The sequence below is a fragment of the Leucopleurus acutus genome (assembly GCF_964270905.1).
Source record: "Leucopleurus acutus genome assembly, chromosome: 12".
Taxonomy (NCBI): domain Eukaryota; kingdom Metazoa; phylum Chordata; class Mammalia; order Artiodactyla; family Delphinidae; genus Leucopleurus; species Leucopleurus acutus.
Genome location: NC_139154.1, coordinates 87,460,978 through 87,482,765, shown reverse-complemented (window position 1 = coordinate 87,482,765; position 21,788 = coordinate 87,460,978). Strand labels below are relative to the sequence as shown.

General features: G+C 47.1%; 1 pseudogene across 1 annotated transcript; it reads right to left on the bottom strand.

Annotated features, from left to right (window-relative positions):
* Positions 1 to 7,937: 7,937 nt before the first annotated feature.
* Positions 7,938 to 8,645, bottom strand: LOC309969776 (STARD3 N-terminal-like protein; annotated as a pseudogene). Its single transcript has one exon. The product of its transcript is annotated as an STARD3 N-terminal-like protein (transcript).
* Positions 8,646 to 21,788: the final 13,143 nt, after the last annotated feature.

The window sequence follows — 21,788 nt, the reverse complement described above, 5'->3', positions numbered from 1 at the left end:
CCCTAACGCCTTTGATTACTGAAGCCCCTTCCCCGGGCAGCCCAACATCTTACCTGGAATTAGCTCCATCATTCCCAGGGCACGTGGGGCCACAGGCAGTCCTGGATCTGGAAAGTCTTTCCCCAGGAACGCGAGGACTGGAGAAGGGGCAGCCCAGCCAGAGGTCTTGGCTTGCAGGGGAGAAGGAGAAATAGAGAAGGGGGTGGTCTCGTGGCATCCAGGTCCCCCATCCCCCTTCTCAAATTTGGTTTTCAACCCCCTAACAAATGTAGCTTCTCTCCTAGGCCAAACCCTCCCCCCAGGGGACAACGTAGGTGGCATCTCCCTGTGACCTGGCTAGGTCCTTCAGATCCTAGCCTCCTGCTGGGCTGAAGGAGGGAGGGGAAAGAGTGGGTGGGAGGTGGACAGGGGAATGGGGAATTGGGTGCCAGGCCAGAGTTTCAGGGCAACACCCAAGTGGGACCCTCCCTGCAATTCCCCGCGCAGACAGGGTGCCGAGCCCTGTCCTGGGTGAACAGGAACAGGGTGACCTGTGTCCCAGCCACAGAGACCCTCCCTGCCCTGCTATGAGTGAGGAGAGCGCCTGATTACCAGGCTCTCAGCCAGCTCTCTCTCCTGGAGGAAAGTGAGCCCCTGGGGTGAGCCCAGCCAGACTGACACATCATGGCACGGGCCCCCGGGGAAGAAGGTACTAAGTGGTGGTTCTTACCTGGAGACCTGCTGCGTGTGTGTGTCGGGGGCCGGTTCCCAACGCAATTGTGTGCAAGGAACCTGAGATGCAGGATGGGGACACTGCTCTCCTGAGAGCAGGGTGTCAAGGGGGAGGGGGGGCTGGCAAGCAGTCAGGTAAAGTGGGTTTTGGCCACAAGTCACAGAGGGCTTGACCCCTGGGTGGGGAGTTCGCACCTGACTTGCACACAAGTGTCTGAACAGGGGAGGAGCATAGGAAGATTCACCTGGCTTCTGGGTAGAGGACAGAGTAAGGCAGCAGCAAAGAAGGCAGCTTGGAAGCCAGGGCAGTGTTCAGACTGAGGGTCTGAACTTGAGATGACAGATAGGAGGAGACAGATGCTGGCAAGGTCATCAAGGTCTAATCCTGCTGCCCATTAGAATCATCTGGGAAGACCAATTAACGATGCCTCTTCTGGTGGTCCTGAAGTGCAGCCAGGCTCCAGAACACCTGGTCTTAACCCCAGCTGTATCCACCCCCTTGTGACCCAAAGTGTGATCCCCGGACCAGCAGAAAGGCAGCGACAGCATCACCTGGGAGCTTGTCAGAAATGCAGGATCTCACCCCCACCCAGACACACAGCAGGGCCTGTACTGAGCAAAATCTCCAGGTGATTCTTATGCACACAAATGTTTGAAAATCCCTGGCCTAGAACATTCTGATACCTCTAGTTAAGGGGCAACTCACGGCCCCCACCAGACACACTCTAGTAATGACCACCTTACACTGAATGCCTACTAATTCCACCAACTGTGCTAGGTAATTCTTCATGCTTTTATCCAGCAAACATTTATTTTATTTTTGAGCTTTTGTTTTGCTATAACTCCAGACTTACTGAAAAGCTGCAAAAGTAGTACAAAGAATTTCCATATATGGTTTACCTGCTTTCTCCAAATATTAACATTTTACCAATTAACTTTATCATTCGCTCTCACATTCTCCGTATCTAGATGTGTATGAACTGTTTGAAAATTGCAAATAGGATATACATGTACCTCTAAATACTTTAGTGTTTATTTCCTAATAAACAAGGAATTCTCTTATATAACCACAACACAAGGATCAAAATCAGGAAATTAACATTGACATGATATTACTATTATCTAATCTACAGACCTTATTACGTTTTCCCAATTGTATCGATAATGACCTTTATAGTGAAAGAAGACAATTGTTTTCTGATCCAGGATCCCATTCAGTCACGTAGCATTGAGTGGTCATGTCTCTTTAGCAACCTCTAATCTGAACAAGTCCTCAGTCTGTCTGTGTCTTTCATAACCTTGACATTTATGAAGAGGCCTGGTCAGTTATTTTGTAGAATGAGAATCTACATTTGGATGACTCTGATATCTTCTCAGGATTAGATTCAGGTTAAGCGTTTCGGGCAGGAATACCTAAAAGTGATATTGTGTCCTTCTCAGTGGATCATATCAGGAGGCATGGGATACCTATTTGTTCCATTACTGGTGATATTAACTTTAATTAGTTGGTCAAAGTGGTGTCTGCCAGGTTTCCCCCTGTAAACTGCATGTATTTTCCCTGTATAATTTTTTTATTAATTAATTAATTTATTTATTTTTGGCTGTGTTGGGTCTTCGTTGCCAAGCACTGGCTTTCTCTAGCTGTGGCGAGCAGGGGCTGCTCTTTCCTGCGGTACACGGGCTTCTCACTGCGGTGGCTTCTCTTGTTGTGGAGCTCAGGATCTAGGCGCGTGGGTGTCAGTAGTTATGGTGCGCAGGCTTCAGTAGTTGTGGCGCATGGGCTTCAGTATTTGTGGCATGTGGGCTCAGTAGTTGTGGTTTGCGGGCTCTAGAGCGCAGGCTCGGTAGTTGTGGCGTACAGGCTTAGTTGCTCCGCGGCATGTGAGACCTCCCTGGACCAGGGCTCGAACCCACGTCCCCTGCATTTGCAGGCGCATTCTTAACCAGTGCGCCACCAGGGAAGTCCCCTTCCCTGTGTCATTAATGAGTGTCTTCTGGGTTGATGCTCTGAGACTATATAAGTAGGCTTTCTCATCAGTCACCCGCTAGATCTGTTGATGATCCTAGCCTGCCCATGGTGATTTTCTAATTCTACCCTTCTACATTTGTTAGTTGGCACTCAACTCTAAAGAAGAGTTTTCCCTTCCTGTTTGTTTATTATTTATTTATATAATTGTAGGCTCACAGACGCTTGTTTTATTCAGTGAGTTATACTCTGTTACTACCACTATTTATTTTGATGCTCAAGTTGTTTTAAATTTGGCCTCGGGGAACTCTTCAAACTGGTTTCTGTCTTCTTGGCACATGTCCCCACCATCATCTGAACGCTTCTTTATTCTCTGTCACAAGATGTTCTAGGTTCATCTTGTACCTTCCCTGTACCACCCCTGAAACTGGCCGTTTCTCCAAGGAGCCCTGGTTCCTTTTGGTGGAGTCTGGTATTTAGAAACCGGGATCTGGGGGTTGGGTGTGCTTATTACTACTAGGGTGTCACTACTCCTAGATCCTCTCAGTGGTCAGAAAAAAATATAGAACATCTATGTATGTTTCTGTGTCTATCTCCCTGTATATATACTCTCTCTATATATTTAAAATACGAGTTCATACTGAACCTCCAATTCCAATGCAGCGTCACAGGGTTTATTCTAATCTTCCCCCTTTCCATATTTGCAACTTCTTTCTCCAATGAGAAACCTGACTCCAGGTTACTTATTTGCTCTACCCTAAATACCCATAAAGTAGTTTCAGCATTGCTAACCGGTAGCCTATGAAAAACAAACCCAGAAGCAACCAGTTATTAATCACCTACTCAGTGCCAGGTGTGGCTGGGCCCTGGCAGCAAATAAACTTCATAAACGATGAAATCAGACTGCAGTTATCGTAAGGAGAGCTAAGCCTCCCGGGTATGCTTAGGTGCCAGTCTATGGCTATTACTTTACCTTGAGGACACAGTGTGTCCATCAGGAGGGCAGCTGAGGGAGTGGCCAGCCTCAACATCCCCAGACAGGTGACCTGGCCTGCCCACCTGGTCCTCAGCCCCCCGAGGAGACACTGAGGCAGCTGTCAGGGCTGATGCCGCCACATGTTCCAGTCCCGTCGGTCACTGTCCTGGCCAGAGTCCGCTGTTGCCAAGCAACCCTGCATACTGAATGTGGCTTCCATGGCTGGGCCACAGAGGGGGAACCCTGGTCCGGCCACTCTAGCCACCCACTCCGCCCAGCTGTTGTTTCTCACTGTGGGCTCATAAATCGGTTCTCAAGTTCTGACTGCTCAGATTCTGTGGGCCAGCCTCCCCCAAGCCTGGATGGGGGTGAATTCTCCACCTGTCGCCTGTGGGACTCGCCTGGGGCTGGCCTTGCCCTGCCCCTTCTCTCTGAGCTCCCGTTAGAGCGTCTTCCAGTCCTGGGAAGTGTGTGAAGTGAGCCCTGCCCTCTAGGGATTTACAGTCTGAAGAGGGAGGCCGCCAGGCAAAGGAACCCCGGATCTTAGAGTGGCCCCGTGTCGCGTCCCCTCCTCGCTCCCATCTGTGCAGAGGGAGGGTCACGTGGTGGGGCTGAGGGCCAGGAAGCGTTCCACAGAGGAGGTCTTTAAGCTGAGTCTCAAAAGACAAGTGGTTGCTTTCCAAGACGATGCAGGGCAGAGGGAGAAATGTGAGGGGCGAGAGGGAGGCAAGCCGGGCTGGTGCCGGCTAACGGGGTGACTGGGGCAGCGGAGACAGAGGGCCAGGTGGGAGGGGCCTGCACGGCCTTTGAGGAAACTCCAGAAGGCCAGGGATAGCCAACGCCGGATTTCTTCACCTCTAAGAGGCAATCAGTTCAAAAGTGCATTATAAATTTAATACGTTTTGGAGAAAGAAAAAAATCAACCCTGTTAGCATTAATGTATGCACCCACGGTATATCCTGATTTAAAAAGCAGTAAAATGTGTTTGTGGCGGATGGGAGGGGGGTGGCGGTGGGTCCTTAAGTAGAGAAAACACGTGACTTCATCTCAAGTACCAACTCAGACCCATGCAGCTGTCTGATGGGAGGTGCTGCACAGTATCCTGGGACTGTGTTCAGACACGGCCAGAAAGGTGCCGTGATCGATTAGTGCTGTCTGTCCTGGGAGCTAGTGTGGAGAATAAGCCCCTGCCTCCTCTGCTGTGTGCAATCAGGGGCTCTTCAACCTTAGGTAACGGGAAGGCAGGGAAGTGACACGGTGACATCTGTATTTGTAACACACCTGAGCCTCTCCACAAACTCAGAGATGTGTGAGAAATGTCATTAAAAAAATTTTTTTTTCCAAAATTAAAGCTAATTATGTCTGACTCTGAGCCCCCATTCAGCCAGGCTCTTAAGACAGTCACTCTCAGTCATTTTGGGGGCATTTCCTGCTCTGGATTGGGGAAAGGTCCCAGGATCTTATGTGGCACTGAAGCATGGAGGGGAGGGAGGCTGCAAGTCATAGATACCTGTGTCTCCGTCCACAGGATCCCTCTAGGCCACGTGACTGTGCTGCTGTCTGTGCCATGCACAGTCGTACAAGGGGTCTGGGGTCCTGCCTTCCTAGGGACACCAGGCAGCCCCTCCCTGTGATGTCTTATCACTTCTCAGGATGAGGCTGCTGAGTGGTGTGTGGGTGTCTCTTCTCTCCAGGACTGACTACTGTCTGTCCCCTGTCCAGTTAGATCTGTCCTCTTCATCTCCTCTCACTCACCCTGAGGCCACCCCACACCTCCCGTCCTGGGCACTCCAACGAACATATCATCATCGTGGGTTTGGGCAGGTACAGAATACAGGAGGGGGAAGTATCTTCCGTCTTACAGGCAGCACTGACTCTTGGCCCCGTGATGTAAGAGAGCCCTGAAAGCCCTGGCTACTTGACTGAGATGGAAGAATCAGGAGCGAACCACACATTGGTATTTTCCTGTTCCACAGCCCACAGATAGGGCTCAGGGAATACGACAGGGTCAAGGGAGGTCGTCTGGTGGGGATTTTGTGCTGCTCGGGTGCTGGCTGACAAGGCTACGCAGGCTCAGTAGGGAAGGGGGCCGATTCCCAAGGTAACAAGGAGGAGGAACCAACAGGACTTGGGGACCTCAGTTATGAGCGAGGGACAAGTCTAAGGCAGCAGTTCTCAGCTGGAGGCAGTTTTGCCCCCAGGGCACATTTGGCAATGTCTGAAGACCAGTTTGGCTGTTACAGCTTTGGGGGGGTGTTGGGGGGTGGGGAGGTTGCTAATGGCATCCTCCAGGGACGCAGCAAAGCGTCCTGCAGTGCACATGACACCTCCCACCCCACTCCCAACACAGAATTCCTCAGCCCCAGATGTCAGCAGTGCCGACACTGAGAGAGTGCGCCTGACGTGACTCATAGGTACTGACGTGGCCACTTCTTTCTAAATTTCAGGAAACCCCTGCAGTGTAGGTTTTATCCCCATTTAACCGATGCGGAAGTTGAAATTGGGAAAAGTTAGTCTGCCCAGCGTTGCTGTAATGGTAAGTGATTGAATGGTAAGTGATTACAGCGTTGCTGTAATGGTAAGTCAGGCAGGTTGAAGCCTGCCTGACTTTAGAATGTTCAATTCAGTCCACCGGAGCGGTTTGGACAAACAAAGATTTGGCTAAAATGAATTTAGGTTGTTTGCATTTATGATAAATAGAGCAAGGCAAGACAAAGTGGGTGAAAATGAATTTGAACAGCTGAAATGACCAACAAAGAGGTTAACTAAACAAGTGTGTAAGGTATTTGCAAGACTCATGAACATGTTAACTGTGGTTGGAAACATTCATTGTTTTTATCACATTTTTTTATGAAAAAAAATTCACAAAAATCATCAAACGAGGAGAAATATTGGCTGAAAATAAATTAGGAGGGGAAAAAACCCCCTAAAAACCTTACCAAAGTTCCACGACCATTTTTTTATTGCTGCTTCTTATTGCTTGATGATTTTTTCATTGTTTAAACTCCTTTTAGTGTTTTTTTCTTATTTCTTTTACAAAAGCAGTAGTGCTCATTATAGGAAAACCAGAAAATTAGGTCAATCCAAACAAATATAAAGAAACATCATGAAGAACCCTGCACCCACTCACCCTCCCTAGGTCAAATGTGGCATATTTTTCTAGATCTTTCTCTATAGACATTCATATGGATGGATTTTCCTTCATTCTTTCTCTTTCACTCTCTTTTCCTTTTCAAAAAGGAAATCCTCGTTTTTCCTTTGTAGCAAAAATAGGATCATGCGGTAATTTCTGTTTTGTAAATTCCCATACTTTATGTGGCCAATTCCCTATTTTTGCAGATTCAGATTATTTCCAACATTTTGCTGTTACAAACTGCACAATAATGAGAAGGAACATACTGCAACCACACGACACACAAGCCTCGCAGCCATACCGTTGAGTGAAAGAAGCCAGACACAGACATGTATGCTGTGATTCCATTTATAAAATATTCTAAAACCAACAGGTAAAACTAAACTACAGTGGGTACAGATGTCTCCTCAGGAGGCAAAATTATAAAGACAAGAAAGAATGTGATTAGGGCAGAAGCAGGGTTGTCCTGTCCCTTTTGGTTATGAGAGTTGTGTGTCAGGAAGGGCATTTAGGGGCGCCTGGGGGCTGGCAGCGTCCTGGTTCTTGCCTGGGTGGTGTTTATAATAATTTACTATGCAGCACATTTATGTTTTATGTACTTTTATCTGTATGAGTGACATTTCACAATAAATTCTTTTTTCATTTTGATATGTTGGATTTTATTACCTTTTAAAATTGTACAAATAGTGCATGTGAGTGAGTTAAAAAAACACAAGGGAAATGTAGGGAGTTAAAAAAGAAAGACAAAAGAAATCCGAGACGTGGAACAAAAAAATTCCATTCTGCAAGTCAAAATAAAAAGATATTTTGCATACTAAAAAAGTGTTATTCCAATATATTAAGAAGTCCTTTGATCAGGAACACAGCACAAGACTTTCTGCAACTACTCATTGACAGGTCAGACTCAGTCTCACTGAATACAGGATGGATCATGACATTATCTTACCAGCCACAGGCAGGTGACTAAATGTATGTGGAGATGGGACCATGTCTGTGAGGTATTACAATCAATAAATTTTTTATTAGCCGTTCAGTAATGTCAGCAGTGGATGTCACCATTTCAGCCTTCAATAGGGAGACCCCCAGTTCCAGTCCTTTTTTCCCTCTGGTGACTTTCAGTAAAGGTTTTTGACATTTAACAAAAGTCTTACTCATAGTTCTAAAAGTGGTTTTCCACTGTCCTGCTTTTCTTCAGTTTCATTTTCAGATCCTGCTTCGGATCCAGGAGGAGAATAAAACTGACCATCAGAAAGACCACCAGGTATCAGTGCCGCCCTCTCCGAGGCATCCTGAGCTATCAGGAGTGTTTTCTTCTGCCTCTTGAGGTAACACCTTGAAATCCAGGAACCACGTCTCGATCCAGGCAAAGATGAAGGAAATGATGGGCAGCATGTAGCCGAAAGCCCCTTGACAGAAATCTTTGAGAGGATCGCTTTTGCTTTTGCTAGTGAAAGGGCACTGGTCACTGCTGTCATCAACGCTATGGTCCACCAGTGGTGCAGTCTGCACGCGGCATATGCAAGTATTAACACTTTAAATTGAAAAACTGCCAAAAGAAATATATCAAAGTAAGAAAAGAAGTAGTCATACTGCACCACCTCTTTCTCTAACGTGTTCTCAATACCTCCATTCACATTTAAGTCTATTATCCACAGTAACGTTACAAATAAGAGGTCAAAGGGGACAAACAAACAGAAAGTCCTCCTGACGTCAGATATGCCTTTCTTTTCCCTTCCTTCATAGGACTCAATCCTGGCCATGAGTTGCGTGGGGTTGATGGAATGGACGTCACGCAGGGAAGCGTGCGAGCTCCGACTCCCCATGAGAGCGTTCTCCATGTCTTCTGGCGGGGGGTTCATCCTGCAGGAGGGTTAAAGGAGCCTCTCTCCAGCTCCACCATTCCTAGAGAGAAGAGATCTCACCAGGTGGTTCCGGGCCGGCTGCCCGAGGCTGCACAACAAATTTTTTTAAATGAACAGAATGAAAAGAAATAGCTAAAATATTAACTAGAAATTTAAAGCAGAGAGTAAAACTCTTCTGAAATTTAAGCAAAATACTTGAAAAGGCACAAAAGAACGCACTCCACTTGCGTGCTACATCAAAATTCCAATGTTTGAAAAGTAAGGTGGAGTATATTTTTTTAAACCAAATTGTCCTTCGGGCTGAATTGTTTTCCTCTCACCTTGTTCTCAACCAAATTGTTTTCTTTCGGATTTGTTTTGTTTTTGACCAAGTCATCTGGATTATTCTAAAGCTCAGGCGTTTTCCGTGACCCTCATTATGCTGCCTTCATACAACTCTGATGGTGATGAAGCCCTTCCTGTGTAGTAGAAACCTCACTCCCTGTGTCCCACCATCTGTCCTTGGGGCACATGACACTGGAGACTATGGTCTGCCTCAGCTCTGAGCCAGAAGTTTGTCTCTTATTCATTTACTCACTCACCCATCCGTCCATCCATCCGTGCTTCTATCCATCCAACCATAAATGTGGGTCACTGAGCGCCCACTGCCTGCCAGACACTGGCCTCGGTGCTGGGGTAGAGCCGCAGTGGAGAGTTCAGCCTCTGCTCTGACCCAGCTGCATTTGAATACCAAACGGACAAAAAGATGATTTGTCCTGTGGTGATGAAGAGAAATGAAGCAGGGTGAGGGGGATAGTGGATTGAAGTGATGGGGGATGTGCAATTTTATGCTGAGGGGGTCAGGGAGGCCTCGTGGATAAGGTGATGTTTGCGCAGAGACCTGAGTGAAGGGAGGTGGCCGGGATGGCATTCCAGGCAGGAGTAGCGAGTGCAGAGGCCCAGTCCACAGGCCAGGGCGGGTGGAGCAGAGTGAGTGAGGGGTAGGGTGCTAGGACCTGAGCTCGGGCAGGGTGGCCAGGGCCAGATCAGGTGGGGACCCACCACTGATGAGACATAGACGTGCTGGATGGAGATCCACAGGAGGGTTTGGGCCAGCGAGGAATGCTGAGACCTGATGTCTGTTTTAAAGGGGTCATGGATGGGGGTTTGGGGAGAGCCTGGGGTGGGGTGAGGGCAGCAGAGCCAGGGAGGAAGCTTTGCTGGGCCCAGTGCTGTCTGGGGCCCTGAGCCCCCATCCCGGGGCCCCTCCTTGCTCTGCTTTGCCCTACGGGCCTCTTCATATAACCTAGGGCCTTTGCTCTGTGGTGGCCCCTTCACTCTGGAGACTTGGCTGCCGACAGCCTCTCTGTGACAGGTGCATTCATAGCCGAGTACTGGAGTCTGTCCTCTCTCTTAAAATGCGTCTGTCCAAGATGCCCCTCACTTCAGCCTGTCAAGAACATTTGGATCCTGATTCTGTCAGGTGGTCTGGGTGTCATCCCAGATGTGGAGAACATGCCAGCCACACCTGACTCCAAGTTCCCGGGGTCCTGGTGAATGGGTCAGGGCTGAGGACAGTGTTCCATTCACACCGCCTGTCGCTGTCTTGCTGGTCGACCCATGTCCACTCATTTAACCTTGGTGTGGCCACGAGTGATTTGTTAATAAAATACTGAAATTTGCAGGTGATTTACTTTTTAAAAATATGCACTAGAGCAGATTCCACGCTAGTCCTGTAAGAATGTTATTCTCATTTACTTTCAATCCAAGGAATTTCTTGAGTTGGGAAGAAAGGGCGGTGCTCCTTCTGCTTCTGACAGGTGACTCAGACCCACGTCGACTCTGCTGCTGCCTCTGTGGAAACCCCCAGAGGAGCCCCAGTTCCTCTAGACAAGGTGCGGGTTACCTTCTGCCCTGAGGCAGCTCCCTTCTATACTTTGGCAAGTTTATTTCCTCTACTTAGAGGAAAACACACTCACCTTCCCTCTCCTCACTCTTGACCCTCATAACCTCACCCTTGCTTAGTCAACCTCACTTCTCCCTGCTTGCAAAAGAAAAGACTAGAACGTTTTTCATTATACACAGGCAGTGCTCTTTTTTTTTTTTTGCGGTACGCGGGCCTCTCACTGTTGCGGCCTCTCCCATTGCAGAGCACAGGCTCCGGATGCGCAGGCTCAGCAGCCATGGCTCACGGGCCCAGCCGCTCCGCAGCATGTGGGATCTTCCCGGACCACGGCACGAACCCGTGTCCCCTGCGTCGGCAGGCGGACTCTCAACCACTGCGCCACCAGGGAAGCCCATCCTGCACTCTTTTGATGAGTTCCTTGAAGATGTAGGCATTTTAGCAAGGCCCTCTCTCAGAGCCACCCCTGCACTGCCTGCTTTCTCTTTGAGAGCTACCCTGCAGGGCTGAGGGGCTTAGGGCTAGCTTTGCCCTTCTGAGGAGCAGCAAGGCGAGGGACCACCTGGAAAACGGCCCCTCCTCCACCCTGTCACCTTCAGTCCCTGAGTCATCCTTTCTCTGCTCCTCCTTTCAGTTTAACCACTTCCTGCCCACAATGTGTTGTCTAAATAGCACAGTCAGAATGACATACTTGAACACTTCCCTACCCTCTCATGTAATTTTCCCTTCCAGGCTGATTTCTTTCTGAAGTCAGAATTTTGTTTCCTAAAAATCTAAGTTACGTTCCCAGCACTCCTCCAGCTTCTCTCCTTGCTAGTGAAATAACCATAATTGCTCACAGGCATTAAATGCTTCCTGACCATCAGGCACTGGGCTTTCCATACATCATCTCTTTTAATTCTCCCAAAGAGACCCAGGAAGTAAATACAGCCCACGACACTTGCCCCAGGTCACCCAGAGAGGAAAGGCTGGAGTTGGCTTTGGCCTGCGGATCCATCCCACCAGAGTGTGTGTGCTTGACCTTCACCCTAGGGACACAGTGCTCCCCCTAAGGATCTCTCCTTCCTCCACTTGGCCAGCCCACTCGTCTTTGTTGATCAGAATTAGCTCCAGCGCTTCATGAAAACATCATCTCCTACCTTCCGTGTGATGTGAATATCAGCAAGGCCGGGCAGGAGTCAGTCAGATGCTCTGCCTGTAACTAAATGAACTTTCCAGCAGATGGATGTTGGGTCTCTTATCCCACTGGTCCCTGTGCAGGGCTGGGGACTGCTTCCAGGTGTGACCCAGCCTGGCATCTGGGTGGCCAACAGGGTTGGCTGGGCTGGTGTGTTTCTCGCTTTTCTCTGTCCCCTCGGCCCTCCAGGTGTCTTCTCTCCCGGGTCACGGTTTCCCTGAAGGTAGACAGATCCCCGACACAGAGCTCCCTGCCTTGACTGTCCTCGTTCATCTCTGCCCCCGGGTGAGGCCAAGGGCATCCTATAAAAGGCGCCCCCTCCTCCCCCAGAGCCTCAGTGAACCTCTCCAGCCCCCGAGACCCTCGGCTACCAGCTCTGTCGTGACTCTGGGGCCACACCCTTTGCTCCTGTGCTGGCTCTTGCCTCAGCTGCCCACTAAATCCAGAGCCTGTCTTCACCAGAGACACTGCCTTCACTCATAAGGAGGGAGGCTCCCAGAAGCTCCAGCCAGGCGGAGCCTGCCCTCCTGTCTGCCTGAAAGGGGCTCCCCCCCTCTCTCCCAACCTGCAGCTTCCTTTGCCTCTGGGCAACCTATTCACTCCTAATCAGCAGCCCCATCCACCTTATCTGGGTTCCACATGGATGCCCCAGGAGTCCCACATGGGACAGAGGGGGAGCAGAGCTGATTTGACACCCGGCCAGTGCCAAGCCCTGCTTCCCATGGGGCCCTTGACCCCTGGAAGCTGAGTGTCCCAAACTGATGGGAAGGAAGACCTAGTGGGCAATGGGAACAGGGGCTGCTATTCCAGAGTCTCTGGGCAGGGAGCCTCGGTGTGTCCCTCCTTGTCTAGGTCACAGTGACACCTCAGCGGTGGACAAAGGGGCACTCGATGACAGGGACTTGGAGGCTAAGTAGGAGCTGTATTTAATAAATACTGGTTGAATCAATAGAGTGATGTCACGGGGTCTTCAGCCCAAAAAATGTGGTAGTGGAAGATCGCCTTCAACTCCTCTACAGGTCGTGCTCCCCCAGGAGCAGCCTGGGTTGCTGCCACAGGGCCTGCGTCAGGGTCAGGAATGGCTGGGTCAGGGCAGACTCAGAGGGGAGTAGGGAGGTGGGAGGGAAATGACTTAGCAATGACGATCCACAATTGTCTTGTGCCTTCCGCGTTTCTGCCCCACTAACAGGAACCGAGGACCCCTCCGTGGAAAATAGGTAGCTGCATTCGAAGCCTTAAAAAAGAAAAGGTGCTCTGCGTGGAAAATAGATTAGAATCGGACACAGTTGCAATTTGCAAAAATGGAGGCAAGGGAGTGTTGGGCTCTGGAGTCAGAGCTCACCGGCTCCGTGGACTTGAGGCAAGATGCCTCAGCTCTCTCTCTGCTTCCTCCCCTGTGACATGGGCACGACGAGGGCCTCAACCCCAGAGCCGTGAGAGTTGCCCTAGTTGACCGTGATTAAGACATGGGTCCAAACAGCATTACAAAGGGCACTTTTCATCAGGCTACTGTGAACCAACAAAGTCAGGAAACCTTGGAAATAAGATTTGTCATCTTGCAGGGGAGGCTATCTTTATGTGAGAGCTGTCTTCCTAGTGACCTGTGGTTCAGAGTCTCCTCTCCTCGGCCACAGTAAATGGGGATCCTGAGGCTGGGGCAGAACGTGGCTTTCTTCCATGTTGCTGGCAATGTAGTCTTTGGTGGGTTCAAATTGGAGCCTGACCACAGAGATGGGTTCTAGAATCACATGTCCTAGGAGGGTCCAGATGTGTCCCTCCGTTTTGGAGAAAGCAGAAGAGCTGGGCTACTTACCCCAAGCAGAAATACCAGAAGGATCCTTTTTTTCATAAGACCCCCAGGTCATCCCAGTTTACGTCTAGGGCATCATGAAAACCCTTCAAAAATTTTTGGTGGTATTTACGATAAGAAGTCACCGCTCGGAGTTCCGGGAAGATGGCGGAAGAGTAAGACGCGGAGATCACCTTCCTCTCCACAGATACACCAGAAATACATCTACGCGTGGAACAACTCCTACGGAGCACCTACTGAACGCTGGCAGAAGACCTCAGACCTCCCAAAAGGCAAGGAACCCCCCACGTACCTGGTTAGGGCAAAAGAAAAAACTAAACAGAGACAAAAGAATAGGGACGGGTCCTGCACCAGCGGGAGAGAGCTGTGAAGGAGGAAAAGTGTCCACACACTAGGAGCCCCTTCGCGGGTGGAGACTTCGGGAGGCGGAGTGGGGGAGCTTGGGAGCCGCGGAGGAGAGCACAGCAACAGGGGTGCGGAGGGCAAAGCGGAGAGATTCCAGCGCAGAGGATCGGGCCGACCGGCACTCACCAGCCGAGAGGCTTGTCTGCTCGCCCGCCGGGGCGGGCGGGACTGGGAGCTGAGGCTCCGGCTTTTGTCGGAGCGCCGGGAGAGGACTGAGGTTGGCGGCGTGAACACAGCCTGCAGGGCGTTGGTGCGCCGCGGCTGGCCGGGAGAGAGTCTGGGGAGGGGTCTGGACCTGCCGAAGAGGCAAGAGACTTTTACGTCCCTCTTTGTTTCCTCGTGCACGAGGAGGGGGGATTGGGAACGCTGCTTGGGAGAGCTCCGGAGACGGGCGCGAGCCGCGGCTAAGAGTGCGGAGCCCAGAGACGGACATGGGACGCTAAGGCCGCTGCTGCCGCCGCCAGGAGGCCTGTGTGCGAGCGCAGGTCACTAGCCACACGCCCTTCCGGGGAGCCTGTGCAGCCCGCCGCTGCCGGGGTCCCGGGATCCGGGGACGGCTCCCCCGGGAGAGCGCACGGCGCGCCTCAGGCTGCAGCGTCAAGCCGGCCTCTGCCGCTGCAGGCCCGCCCTGCACTCCGTTTCCCTCCCTACCCCCCGGCCTGGGTGAGCCAGAGCCTCCGAATCAGCGGCTCCTTTAACCCCGTCCTGTCTGAGCAAAGAACAGACGCCCTCCGGCGACCTACACGCACAGGCGGGGCCAAATCCAAAGCTGAGCCCCTGGGAGCTGTGAGAACAAAGAAGAGAAAGGGAAATCTCTTCCAGCAGCCTCAGAAGCAGCGGATTAAAGCTCCACAATCAACTTGATATACCCTGCATCTGTGGAATACCTGAATAGACAACGAATCATCCCAAATTAAGGAGCCCTGTGGATGAAAGGCTCTTGGTGCTGCAGCCAGGACTCAGTGCTGTGCCTCTGAGGTGGGAGAGCCAACTTCAGGACACTGGTCCACAAGAGGCCTCCCAGCTGCACATAATATCAAACAGCAAAAATCTCCGAGAGATCTCCATCTCAACGCCAGCACCCAGCTTCACTCAACGACCAGCAAGCTACAGTGCTGGACATCCTATGCCAAACAACTAGCAAGACAGGAACACAACCCCACCCATTAGCAGAGAGGCTGCCCAAAATCATAATAAGTCTACAGACACCCCAAAACACACCACCAGACGTGGACCTGCCCACCAGAAAGACAAGATCCAGCCTCATACACCAGAACACAGGCACTAGTACCCTCCACCAGGAAGCCTACACAACCCACTGAACCAACCTTAGCCACTGGGGACAGACTCAAAAAACAACAGGAACTACGAACCTTCAGCCTGCAAAAAAAAAAAAAAAGGAGACCCCAAACACAGTAAGATAAGCAAAATGAGAAGACAGAAAAACACAGCAGATGAAGGAGCAAGATAAAAACCCACCAGACCTAACAAATGAAGAGGAAATAGGCAGTCTACCTGAAAAAGAATTCAGAATAATGATAGTAAGGTTGATCCGAAATCTTGGAGATAGAATGGACAATAGAATGGACAAATTGCAAGAATCAGTTAACAAGGACCTAGAAGAACTAAAGATGAAACAAGCAACGATGAACAACACAATAAATGAAATTAAAAGTACTCTAGATGGGATCAATAGCAGAATAACTGAGGCAGAAGAACGGATAAGTGACCTGGAAGATAAAATAGTGGAAATAACTACTGCAGAGCAGAATAAAGAAAAAAGAATGAAAAGAACTGAGGACAGTCTCAGAGACCTCTGGGACAACATTAAACGCACCAACGTTCGAATTATAGGGGTTCCAGAAGAAGAAGAGAAAAAGAAAGGGACTGAGAAAATATTTGAAGAGATTATAGTTGAAAACTTCCCTAATATGGGAAAGGAAATAGTTAATCAAGTCCAGGAAGCACAGAGAGTCCCATACAGGATAAATCCAAGGAGAAATACGCCAAGACACATATTAATCAAACTGTCAAAAATTAAATACAAAGAAAACATATTAAAAGCAGCAAGGGAAAAACAACAAATAACACACAAGGGAATCCCCATAAGGTTAACAGCTGATCTTTCAGCAGAAACTCTGCAAGCCAGAAGGGAGTGGCAGGACATATTGAAAGTGTTGAAGGAGAAAAACCTGCAACCAAGATTACTCTACCCAGCAAGGATCTCATTCAGATTTGATGGAGAAATTAAAACCTTTACAGACAAGCAAAAGCTGAGAGAGTTCAGCACCACCAAACCAGCTCTACAACAACTGCTAAAGGAACTTCTCTAGGCAAGAAACACAAAAGAAGGAAAGGACCTACAATAACAAACCCAAAACAATGAAGAAAATGGGAATAGGAACACACATATCGATAATTACCTTAAATGTAAATGGACTAAATGCTCCCACCAAAAGACACAGATTGGCTGAATGGATACAAAAACAAGACCCATATATTTGCTGTCTACAAGAGACCCACTTCAGACCTAGAGACACATACAGACTGAAAGTAAGGGGATGGAAAAAGGTATTTCATGCAAGTGGAAACCAAAAGAAAGCTGGAGTAGCAATTCTCATATCAGACAAAATAGACTTTAAAACAAAGACTATTAGAAGAGACAAAGAAGGACACTACATAATGATCAAGGGATCAATCCAAGAGGAAGATATAACAATTGTAAATATTTATGCACCCAACATAGGTGCACCTCAATACATAAGGCAAATACTGACAACCATAAAAGGGGAAATCGACAGTAACACATTCATAGTAGGGGACTTTAACACCCCACTTTCACCAATGGACAGATCATCCAAAATGAAAATAAATAAGGAAACACAAGCTTTAAATGATACATTAAACGAGATGGAGTTAATTGATATTTATAGGACATTCCATCCAAAAACAACAGAATACACATTTTTCTCAAGTGCTCATGGAACATTCTCCAGGATAGATCATATCTTGGGTCACAAATCAAGCCTTGGTAAATTTAAGAAAATTGAAATTGTATCAAGTATCTTTTCTGACCACAACGCCATGAGACTAGATATCAATTACAGGAAAAGATCTGTAAAAAATACAAACACATGGAGGCTAAACAATACACTACTTAATAATGAAGATATCACTGAAGAAATCAAAGAAGAAATCAAAAAATACCTAGAAACAAATGACAATGGAGACACAACGACCCAAAACCTGTGGGATGCAGCAAAAGCAGTTCTAAGGGGGAAGTTTATAGCAATACAAGCCCACCTTAAGAAGCAGGAAGCATCTCGAATAAACAACCTAACCTTGCACCTCAAGCAATTAGAGAAAGAAGAACAAAAAAACCCCAAAGCTAGCAGAAGGAAAGAAATCATAAAAATCAGATCAGAAATAAATGAAAAAGAAATGAAGGAAACAATAGCAAAGATCAATAAAACTAAAAGCTGGTTCTTTGAGAAGATAAACAAAATAGATAAACCACTAGCCAGACTCATCAAGAAAAAAAGGGAGAAGACCCAAATCAATAGAATTAGAAATGAAAAAGGAGAGGTAACAACTGACACTGCAGAAATAAAAGAGATCATGAGAGATTACTACAAGCAACTCTATGCCAATAAAATGGACAATCTGGAAGAAATGGACAAATTCTTAGAGAGGCACAACCTGCCAAGACTGAATCAGGAAGAAATAGAAAATATGAACAGACCAATCACAAGCACTGAAATTGAAACTGTGATTAAAAATCTTCCAACAAAGAAAAGCCCAGGACCAGATGGCTTCACAGGCGAATTCTATCAAACATTTAGAGAAGAGCTAACACCTATCCTTCTCAAACTCTTCCAAAATATAGCAGAGGGAGGAACACTCCCAAACTCCTTCTACGAGGCCACCATCACCTTGATACCAAAACCAGACAAGGATGTCACAAAGAAAGAAAACTACAGGCCAATATCACTGATGAACATAGATGCAAAAATCCTCAACAAAATACTAGCAAACAGAATCCAACAGCACATTAAAAAGATCATACACCATGATCAAGTGGGGTTTATTCCAGGAATGCAAGGATTCTTCAATATACGCAAATCTATCAATGTGATAAACCATATTAACAAACTGAAGGAGAAAAACCATATGATCATCTCAATAGATGCAGAGAAAGCTTTTGACAAAATTCAACACCCATTTATGATAAAAACCCTGCAGAAAGTAGGCATAGAGGGAACTTTCCTCAACATAATAAAGGCCATATATGACAAGCCCACAGCAAACATCATCCTCAATGGTGAAAAACTGAAAGCATTTCCACTAAGATCAGGAACAAGACAAGGTTGCCCACTCTCACCACTCTTATTCAACATAGTTTTGGAAGTTTTAGCCACAGCAATCAGAGAAGAAAAGGAAATAAAAGGAATCCAAATCGGAAAAGAAGAAGTAAAGCTGTCACTGTTTGCAGATGACATGATCCTATACATAGAGAACCCTAAAGATGCTACCAGAAAACTACTAGAGCTAATCAATGAATTTGGTAAAGTGGCAGGATACAAAATTAATGCACAGAAATCTCTGGCATTCCTATATACTAATGATGAAAAATCTGAAAGTGAAATCAAGAAAACACTCCCATTTACCATTGCAACAAAAAGAATAAAATATCTAGGAATAAACCTACCTAAGGAGACAAAAGATCTGTATGCAGAAAATTATAAGACACTGATGAAAGAAATTAAAGATGATACAAATAGATGGAGAGATATACCATGTTCTTGGATTGGAAGAATCAACATTGTGAAAATGACTCTACTACCGAAAGCAATCTATAGATTCAATGCAATCCCTATCAAACTACCACTGGCATTTTTCACAGAACTAGAACAAAAAATTTTGCAATTTGTATGGAAACACAAAAGACCCCGAATAGCCAAAGCAATCTTGAGAACGAAAGAAGGAACTGGAGGAATCAGGCTCCCAGACTTCAGACTATACTACAAAGCTACAGTTATCAAGACGGTATGGTACTGGCACAAAAACAGAAAGATAGATCAATGGAACAGGATAGAAAGCCCAGAGATAAACCCACGCACATATGGTCACCTTATCTTTGACAAAGGAGGCAGAAATGTACAGTGGAGAAAGGACAGCCTATTCAATAAGTGGTGCTGGGAAAACTGGACAGCTACATGTAAAAGTATGAAATTAGATCACTCCCTAACACCGTACACAAAAATAAGCTCAAAATGGATTAAAGACCTAAATGTAAGGCCAGAAACTATCAAACTCTTAGAGGAAAACATAGGCAGAACACTCTATGACATAAATCACAGCAAGGTCCTTTTTGACCCACCTCCTAGAGAAATGGAAATAAAAAGAAGAGTAAACAAATGGGACCTAATGAAACTTAAAAGCTTTTGCGCAGCAAAGGAAACCATAAAGAAGACCAAAAGACAACCCTCAGAATGGGAGAAAATATTTGCAAATGAAGCAACTGACAAAGGATTGATCTCCAAAATTTATAAGCAGCTCATACAGCTTAATAACAAAAAAACAAACAACCCAATCCAAAAATGGGCAGAAGACCTAAATAGACATTTCTCCAAAGAAGATATACAGAGTGCCAACAAACACATGAAAGAATGCTCAACATCACTAATCATGAGAGAAATGCAAATCAAAACTACAATGAGATATCATCTCACACCAGTCAGAATGGCCATCATCAAAAAATCTAGAAACAATAAATGCTGGAGAGGGTGTGGAGAAAAGGGAACCCTCTTACACTGTTGGTGGGAATGTAAATTGATACAGCCACTGTGGAGAACAGTATGGAGGTTCCTTAAAAAGCTACAAATAGAACTACCATATGACCCAGCAATCCCACTACTGGGCATATACCCTGAGAAAACCATAATTCAAAAAGAGTCATGTACCAAAATGTTCATTGCAGCTCTATTTACAATAGCCCAGAGATGGAAACAACCTAAGTGTCCATCATCGGATGAATGGATAAAGAAGATGTGGCACATATATACAATGGAATATTACTCAGCCATAAAAAGAGACGAAATTGAGCTATTTGTAATGAGGTGGATAGACCTAGAGTCTGTCATACAGAGTGAAGTAAGTCAGAAAGAGAGAGACAAATACCGTATGCTAACACATATATATGGAATTTAAAAAAAAAAAAATGTCATGAAAAACCTAGGGGTGAAACAGGAATAAAGACACAGACTTACTAGAGAATGGACTTGAGGCTATGGGGAGGGGGAAGGGTAAATGGTGACAAAGCGATAAAGAGGCATGGACATATATACACTACCAAACGTAAGGTAGATAGCTAGTGGGAAGCAGCCGCATAGCACAGGGAGATCAGCTCGGTGCTTTGTGACCGCCTGGAGGGGTGGGATAGGGAGGGTGGGAGGGAGGGAGATGCAAGCGGGAAGAGATATGGGAATATATGTATATATATAACTGATTCATTTTGTTGTGAAGCTGAAACTAACATACCATTGTAAAGCAATTATACTCCAATAAAGATGTTAAAAAAAAAAAAAAAAAAAAGAAGTCACCGCTCAAGAAAGAGAAAGACACCTCTTTCCTTCCCCTGAACTCGGAACGAGCGCTCGGCTGAGGGAACGTGCGCTCGGCTGAGGGAACGTGCTTCAGGATGACGTTCTTGGCTCAGAAAACTTGCCTGGCCGAGGACTTGAACGCCAGTCGGTTGCACTAGAAAGGCAGCTCCAGAGGGCAGGGTTTTGTGTGTTTTGTTCATTGGTTTGTCTTCAGCGCTAAGATAGAGAGACTAGGCACTCAATCCCTGTTTGTCAAATGAATGACTAAATGTGAATTAACCAAGGGGTTAATATGTAAAAAAACGAATCTCCGAAATCAGGTGACTTTTCTCCTCTCAGTAACTTGTGCAACACAGGAGGTCCTTCCCTGTGTGGTGTCTCCACACCATGGGCTCCCAGCCACGTCCCAGTCCCAGGAGCTCTCCCTTCCCCATCACCTGCCTCGTTGCACTGGCTGTTCTCTTTCCCTGCAAGGCTTCTTTCCATCCAACACCCACATTTTCTCCAGGGCCCAACTCGAATGCCACCACCTCTGTGATTTCTCACAGCCCGTCCCTGTATGACTTTATGCCACCACCGACTATATTGCATCAAACTGTGAATGCATCTCCCTCTTTCCCACCAGACCACAGGCTGCCGGAAAGACGGGGCAGTCTCGTTTGCTGTGCGGCCCCGAACGCAGCCTGCACGGTCAGACGGGTCGCAGGGAAGCCTATGGAAAGCTAGGTTTTCTGGGATGTTAACAGAGCGAGCGCATGAGCAGGAGAAACGGGAGGAGAGCAGCTGGGAAGCGCTTCAACCAGAGCCACACAATCAAAGCTCCCATCACAGAATCCAAGGGCTGAAAACTTTTGGCCAGCAAACTTTCCATGAAATCAAAAGGAAAAAGAAACCTGATGAACTCAGCTCTGTAAGTAAAAACCATGGAAGGCTAAACTGGGATACAAAACATCCAGAAGACCAAAATATCTTTAATAATGAAATAATTTATTACTTGTTAACAGTTGAACAATACAGAAGTTTACATATACACAGCAAAGATTCTCTGAAACATGAGTAGTTCTCAAAATGCACGTACTAACTGTAGTAAAAAGCACCATTCTCTATGTCTTGACACAGGATTTACATTGGCATCGTATTTACATAAAGAAATAAACATCTGGAAACAGAATTTCATACTCTCATCTGCTGCTCCCTGTTTAGGCTGTGTTCACCGTTAGGAAGATGGCCCCCAACGCTGACGGTTCACAGCAACATTCCC